At 33.3% G+C, this 7,640-nt stretch overlaps 1 long non-coding RNA gene across 1 annotated transcript; it reads left to right on the top strand.

Annotated features, from left to right (window-relative positions):
• Positions 1–152: 152 nt before the first annotated feature.
• LOC127874884 (uncharacterized) lies at positions 153–6,966 on the top strand. Its single transcript, XR_008047145.1, has 9 exons — positions 153–464; positions 590–883; positions 1,233–1,506; positions 2,173–2,274; positions 2,517–2,541; positions 2,855–2,901; positions 3,071–3,174; positions 3,374–3,866; positions 5,247–6,966. It is a non-coding gene; the product is annotated as an uncharacterized LOC127874884 (long non-coding RNA).
• The last annotated feature ends 674 nt before the right edge of the window (positions 6,967–7,640 follow it).

The following is a 7,640-nucleotide window of genomic DNA, read 5'->3' on the forward strand; positions in this document are numbered from 1 at the left end:
CTCAGTTTACAGCATTGTGTCTAAATAGTGTTTTTGCTTAAAACTATACAGCGCATGGAATTGCCATGTGTGTTTTTAAATTTTATCTGTTGATATACAGAACTGGTCTTGACATTGCATATTTATAGAATTTGAAAACGAATGCGGTGTTATTCAAGTACATCCTGTCGCGCTTCTTCTGTACACAACGAAGGCCAAAACGAACAAGTCAGTCAACATCACTTGCGAAGCTTTGTACGCAAGACGAACTCACAAACTCGAGATGTTCGTGAATGATGAACGAGTAACTGCTGCAGAAAAACATACTATCTGTAAAAACAACATGCATACTTGTACAAGTACACTGTCGATTCAATTTTCCAATTGGACAAGGTCTGAAAACACAATTAACTGCACCTTTTTCGTATTAGGAGGACATTGTGGGCAATTTGTTCATGGAAGCTCGACTATAAAGACCTTCACTGGTAATTTCTTAAATACAAATATCATACTATTGATAACATGTTCACACAAGATAAACAACATACATAGTCTTAGTATACAATACTGAAATAACTTGGCAGATAAATGAATTGCGTTTTTCTTGAAGATATTGCAAGTACACTTGAAATACATCCGCCGTTGCCTGTCAAGACTTTATCGTCGTGGTATGAACTGGATATCGGGTGTTCTCTAAATACTCAAGAAACACACGATTGTACATTCGAATGGACATCGGATATTGAATATTTTAACAATTCATCTCATTCGCATGACGCTTATAAAGGATCCATATTACATGTGAATGTCACATCAAATGCATCTGGTCATTGGGTCCGTTGCCACGCCGATTGTAAAGCGCTAGATATGGTTCTAGAGCACGATTACACTTTGGAGCTTCCAAGTAAATATAATATATTCAATATCTGAACCCGTTTATATTTGTTCTTTTGACAAAAACGTAAATTAATGTATGAGACAACAGTCATAAATCTAAGGTAGACTCCTACCATCAAGACTGACTTCTTCACATGGTCTATATCAACTATATCAGCGGAAGTTTGGCTTCTGTTCGCAGTTTAGGTGATATATTTAGAATATATAGTTGTTTACTTTTGCTATCATATATCAGACGAGTCTGATATGACGTTGGAAAAAGCGAGGCGTTCCGACTATATTTATATAACTACGCTAAGAAAGCAGATAATACATCGCAAACGTTATTGTTTATGAATAATATGTATTTTTTTCAGTGAAGCCTTATATAACAAAAGAGCATTTAAACACTTCATGTGGTAAAAGCAATGACGTTTGCTTTACATGTTATGCAAGAAGCAGTCCCGTAGGAAATATATCGATTACGCGGAATGAAAAACTATGTTGTTTGTACAAACAGCAGTGAGTGCGTGCTACAGATCGATAAGTATAATCTCCAGTATACAGATACATTCGAATGTGTGGTATCAAACATTTATGGAGAGGACAAAAAAACTATTGTATTGCAAACACATCTCAAGACAACTGACGGTAAGACCATTCATTTTCCATTCGCTAGTAGTGCCTGGTATTAAAATATTTCTTTCCTCTTTTGGTATAAACGCAATTAAGCAATCTCAGATACGCCATGTTTCGGTATGCCATATATCATGTGTATATCTACATCATTTTGGTGCACTCTATGGGAAGCTTAAAATGTGTTTTACATGTAGAACTGGGATCTTTCATGGCCGAAACCCGGTTTTCTTCCGGTGGTCACATTATGGCAAGATGCATTTCCTTAGAAGCATTAATACATATCTTTTAATTATAATATACTACGCTACCAAGCTTGCACAAACTGAAATTAAGGAAAAGATGAAAAAAAAACAAACGCATTGACAGTTAGCTATTTTTAATGGAGCACTATGGGAATCGGATTTATTGTATGCTAACCATTCATAAGGTTGCTAAGGGATGTGCCTTATAACATATTAATACAAATTTGTATGTTAATGGATCATTCCTCTCCCAAATGGTTCGTTGGATTATATATATATATATATATATATATATATATATATATATATATATATATATATATATATATATATATATATATATATAGTTGACAAACAATAATAGTGTAATACTGTATAATTACACGTGTTCTAAGCTGTAAGTTTTATCTAAACTATAATATAACGCATGTTTCAGAACCTGAAAGCAGCGATTCCATCCGGTTATATATTATTATTGGTGTAGTTGCCACTGTTTTCCTGGCTGTGAATATTGTTGGTTGTAAAGCAATTTACAAAAGTATGTATACATTTTAATAGGTGCAACTACGATTTAAATTTTGGTATTCTAAAAGTATGGTACATTGCATTAAACAAAACGATACTCGGAAAAAGTAATAATAATATATAAGTTGAATAACATATTAACCGACTACAATCGACTGAAAATAAATTAAAGCATGAAAAGACAAACTTTCATTTTTCTTTGCTATTTTTTCTGTGATTATTATTATTATATTATAGATTAATTTATTTATGTAGGATTCGGAGAAAGAAATAGTCATGCGTAAGTATTCATTTAGATGAAAGTTAAACTATCTTTTAAATGTTATAAATTATGACATTTGCATATGTACACACAAAACATTAAACCCAGCCCGGCCACCAAACGTGTGAAAAATTATAAATCTAAGCCCGTTTTTGTCCATGGTTTATTTATGCCACAATACACCTTAATGGCATCAATAAAGTATAAATTAACGGATTACATAAACTTTATTGAATTGGAAATATTTGAACTTTATCTGATCGCAATGACGTGAATACATATTTGCAAAAGGAAATTATCAAAACAAACGACCATTTACATTACATTTCAGAATTATACCGTCTGAGCATATCACAATGCAAACCATTCTAGAACCCGGTAAGTTTTCATTCAAAGTTATTTTCTTACTCCCATCGGGATAAGATGTTGTCACCATTGATTATTATTTATTTATGTTTTTCATCAGACGACATGCAAACTTTTAACAAAGCAACATCTATTACAATGCTATAATACCATGTAACTATCTTAATTCGTATTGTGATAGAACGAACTGCAGAAGCCTTGTCGCCAGGTGAAGACAACTATGACGAAGTGGAAGAGACTTTGATTTCATCTGCCAATAATAGCTCGAGTAACGACATAGGCAATGTAGGCACTTCAGCCCATCTGATACATATAATTCACATTGTGATGACATTGTTTACTATTAAAGCATGTTTAATATGTTGTTTTGTTTGTTTCGGTTGAATGCTTAATGTTGAAATTTGTGTCTGATGTTGCTTCAGTAGTATCATATTGCATGCACATGTTTTGACGTTGGGGATCATTTCTGGTTTTTCTGTTTTAGGGTTTAGGCCAATCACGCAGACAATATGAAGTTCTTATACGATCCGGCGCAAACTCAGAGTCACCGTACTCTGGGCTGCAATGACAATCGAATTGCAAGTCAGAATTAAGATATATATGCTTATGTGTATGTATACACATAACAAGAACACTGGAAGAGCGGACATTTAAACGTAGATGCTTCCGTTGTACATGCACTGAACATGAACAAATACAGTTAAATCGTTTAATTACTTTTTCCGATAGGTTGGCAAAAGCAGGAGCATATTTTTTGCGCGAGTTGTTTAAGATTTAATTAAACAAGTATGTGCTTTTTTTTTTTAAAGATTTTGTATTTCTAACGTTTGAAGGTAATACAGTTAAACACAAGTTTGATCAAAGCACAAAATTGACATTATATTGATACACGATGTGTTATAAGCATGTTACAATTCTTACGTGGAAGACGCTTGTTTGATGTCGTACGTACTAAATGGTCAGCCATCGGCGACATGGTTCAAACAGAAATCTCAAACCTAAATTCTAGCACTTTTCAAGGACTTTTCAAGGCCAAATTTTTATTTTCAAGGCCGAGAACCGTTCGTTAGTTTGCTTAAAAAAATGCATTTTCAAGCAAGTTTAACACAGTAAATATCATTTATTTGCTCAAACAAATTAAAATTATTCCACAATAACTCATACATGTTATTTTTAGTTATTGCATACATGTTTTCCATCCTTAACTCAACGAGTCTCACATACAGTTTGTCAATAAGTTCCGGATTATCAGCAGTTCCGATTAATTTGAATTTAATTTTCCATAATGCCCCAATAAAAACAAAATGATAAGTGTCTAAGATATACATTAGGTAAAGGAATAAATTAACAAAGTTTTAGCAAGAAATCTTTTGTAAATAGCTTACAGAGTGGAAAAATGCAGCAAAAAGTTAACCAGAACTGATTGAAGGAGTTATGTTTTGAAATGTGCATATGGATATAGAAGGCTTTATTATGTTCAAATAAACTTTTTGCTGATTGAAAACAAATGCTATGACAATGTTTTGAATATTAATTCTGTAAGTTGAATGATTTTTTTATAATTTTCCGAAGGGTGAATTTAATTGGCTATTTTTAACAAAAAACTGCATATGCCGTCTGGCCTTCCCTGTTATCATACAAAATAAATGTTACCCTTTATTTTTACATCTTCTCACATTGACACTAAATCCCGAAAGAAATTATTGTGGTCAAAAGAATAAACGTTTTTGCCGGGTGATTCTTAACTGGTTAAATGACTGTATGTATTTACTTTTTAAAGTTATTACAAGCAAACACATTGCTTCTCAATTTCATGTTTTCTTTGTGGGTTTCCTCTTTCTCGTGGCTTTTCAAAGCACTTTCCCCCATCCCCGACACCAATGGTCTTCATACAGACCCGACAATGTGCTTTTCGAATGTCCTTTGTTTTTCTGTACCCAGTAATATTCAGTTAACCACCCTGGTTTGAATCGACACTTCCTCATCGCTGCGTTTTCACTCGCGAAAATTGATCACAATGGAGAACCTCTGACGTAGTACACATAATCTGTGACGTGTACGCATAACGCATAACGTTTCGTACTCAATAGTGTACGAAACTTATATTTCGTACTCAACTTTTTGCGCGAAGGAATTTATGATAAATTTTCGTAATATTTCCCTTAAGAACGATTTAAGTTTATAATTGAAGCGATGATATTAGTAATTTTGAGCAGAAATAAACATTTTCAAGGCTTTTTTTACATGAAATAAGCACTTTTCAAGCACGTTTTCAAGGCCAATCTTTGTTCAAGGGCTTTTCAAGCCTAGGACTCGTTTTCAAGCACTTTTCAAGCCCTGTGCGAACCCTGGGCGAGCTATAGAACGAAAAGACTGTGAACGCTTTGTGGCATGGATGCCCTCATTCAGACGGAGCTGCGCATGGATAAAAAAGAGTTTACCATTTCACCGCAGCAATCACATAAGCAACCCTACAAATGTGTCATGTCTCAATTTCGGTGAAGATATATGTGTATTTTTTTATTATTATTATACATATAAAAAACTTATGAGACATTCTCATTTTATTTTAGACATTGGTGTTTACCTGCTGTAGACTTTAATTAGTACCCTACCTACGTTCCTGGAGGGGGCCAAATATTTAGTCTCTTTAAGTCCGTATTTCCGTATTTTCTTCCGATTCTAGATCCCGAAAGAAATAACTTAAAAGTACGTAAGCCAGGTATTTTATGGATTAATTGTCATTTTTTGGGGGAATATGCAGGTGTTTTTTCTTATCGAACAAGACGTTATGGTTGCATTTTTTTCGGAAATAATTAAAATACTACAAGCTTGACCCTCATATTACTAGCACTACTCAAGCTAGGTTGATGAAACTTCTTTGCGGATAGAGTTATATATGGAAATACGTTCGATTTTCCGTAAGATTAATGGGTAGTTTCTATTTTCAAGATGCTATTCATACAGAAATTATTGAAAAGTAAAATCTCGATTCTGCGATAACGCAAAATGTAAGTAATTTTTGTTGATAACACTTATTCGATAATACTTGTGGATACAAGGCAATATGTAAAATATGCAATTTGCGTAAGATTTTTTACTTTAAACAAAACATGGATTGCAATGATGGTTACAAAAAAAATTAAAAACTAAATATATATCCTGCGAAAACTAAAAGTACCGGTACTTTAACTATGTTGATGGAACCGAGGTAGTTGATAGAGGGCAATATGGAGAATATGCAAGTTATTTCAGTTTGTGTGTTCGCCATTCAGTGTGTCTGTCCGTCCTAATTTGTAGAAGCTCCAGTATATGTAAAGACAGACGTATGTTTAATATGCAATTTATTTTGTTTTTTTTGGTCAGACAAATAATGTGGTAATTTGCTAACAAGAATAATTAAAAACTGAAACTAAAATCGGATCGGGATCCTGCCGCCACTTAAAATATATATTGATTGGCCGATATTTATTTTGATAGGTGAATGGAACTCGATATGCGGGTTCAGGGTCACATGCTTCGGCTTCAGAAATAATTGAAAGCTAAAATAAGGATCCTGCTATAACTTTAACATATAGTAAGCTAGGTTGATTTTACTCGGCTTTTTGGGTACAGGTAAACATGATAATAGTGCGCGTTATTAAAGTTTTTCGTTCGACCAAACCTGTAATTGCTCTGATTACAGCAATAATTGCAAACCAATATATCTCCATCATGCCATATTTGAAATTTAACTAAGATAAGGTCATATATGGAAATTCTCAACATAACGGTGGTCTTTTGTTTTGTCTGCGACATATATCTTTTTTAGTAAGGCAAGTGGCCGAATAAGAGTTAGTACATTTAAGCCGCTTGGTGTAGTATTTTCTAATTGTCCGTGCTAGTGCAGTATTTAAGAGTGTATTATTTGTGTAGAACCTTCTGCTCTGTGAACAATCGACAATCAAGACCCCATTTGAAAAGTAGACTTGTTTTTACTAATCGCGATGTATCGCAGTTTTTATCCATTATATCATCATTTTGTTAACGCATGTCAGTATGTTGTAACTTTAAAGAAAATAAAACGTTTGAAGTGTGTCGTATATTTTATACAAGGTTTTGTCAGCGAACTGATTGCACAAAATAAGCGAGAGCATTACTGCAAATTAGTGAGACATGGTTTCATCTATTTAAGCAGTTTTGAATGTGAACTGTTTTATTCATCATGTCAGTGGTTTTAGATGTTACGAACAAACGTCATAGCTTGAAAATTTTGTGAACTATGCTATAACGTATTACGAGAATAATAACACATTGATCAAAACGAATGATATAAAGGTAATACATGAACAAGCGAATACACATACATGTTAGGTTGTTACAAATAATATTTTAAATAAATCGATTCAAAACTGGCGCCAAGCTGAAGAAGATACTGAAAACAAAATGTGAACACCACGTTGAATAATCTTCAACTTTAAACATTTAAACACAGTACAACTACGCTTTACAATACATGTCTACGTTTATTACATTATCTGTAAATCAAAGTTTCTCTAACGAACATAAATGAAGTTAAACCTTGTTTATTATGTGATTGTCTTTTAATACAAATATAGCACTATTGGAAGACGCAAGAAAAAACTATTGTTAGGCAATAATAACATAGTTAGGCAATAGTGACAACATTTGGGCATAGTAAATAGTTTACATCTTTAAAATTGCATTCCTTGCAGAACCGAGGGGTTGTACGCCGCACTTCTTTCCCTTTT

This window comes from Dreissena polymorpha, chromosome 3 (genome assembly GCF_020536995.1).
Source record: "Dreissena polymorpha isolate Duluth1 chromosome 3, UMN_Dpol_1.0, whole genome shotgun sequence".
Lineage (NCBI taxonomy): Eukaryota > Metazoa > Mollusca > Bivalvia > Myida > Dreissenidae > Dreissena > Dreissena polymorpha.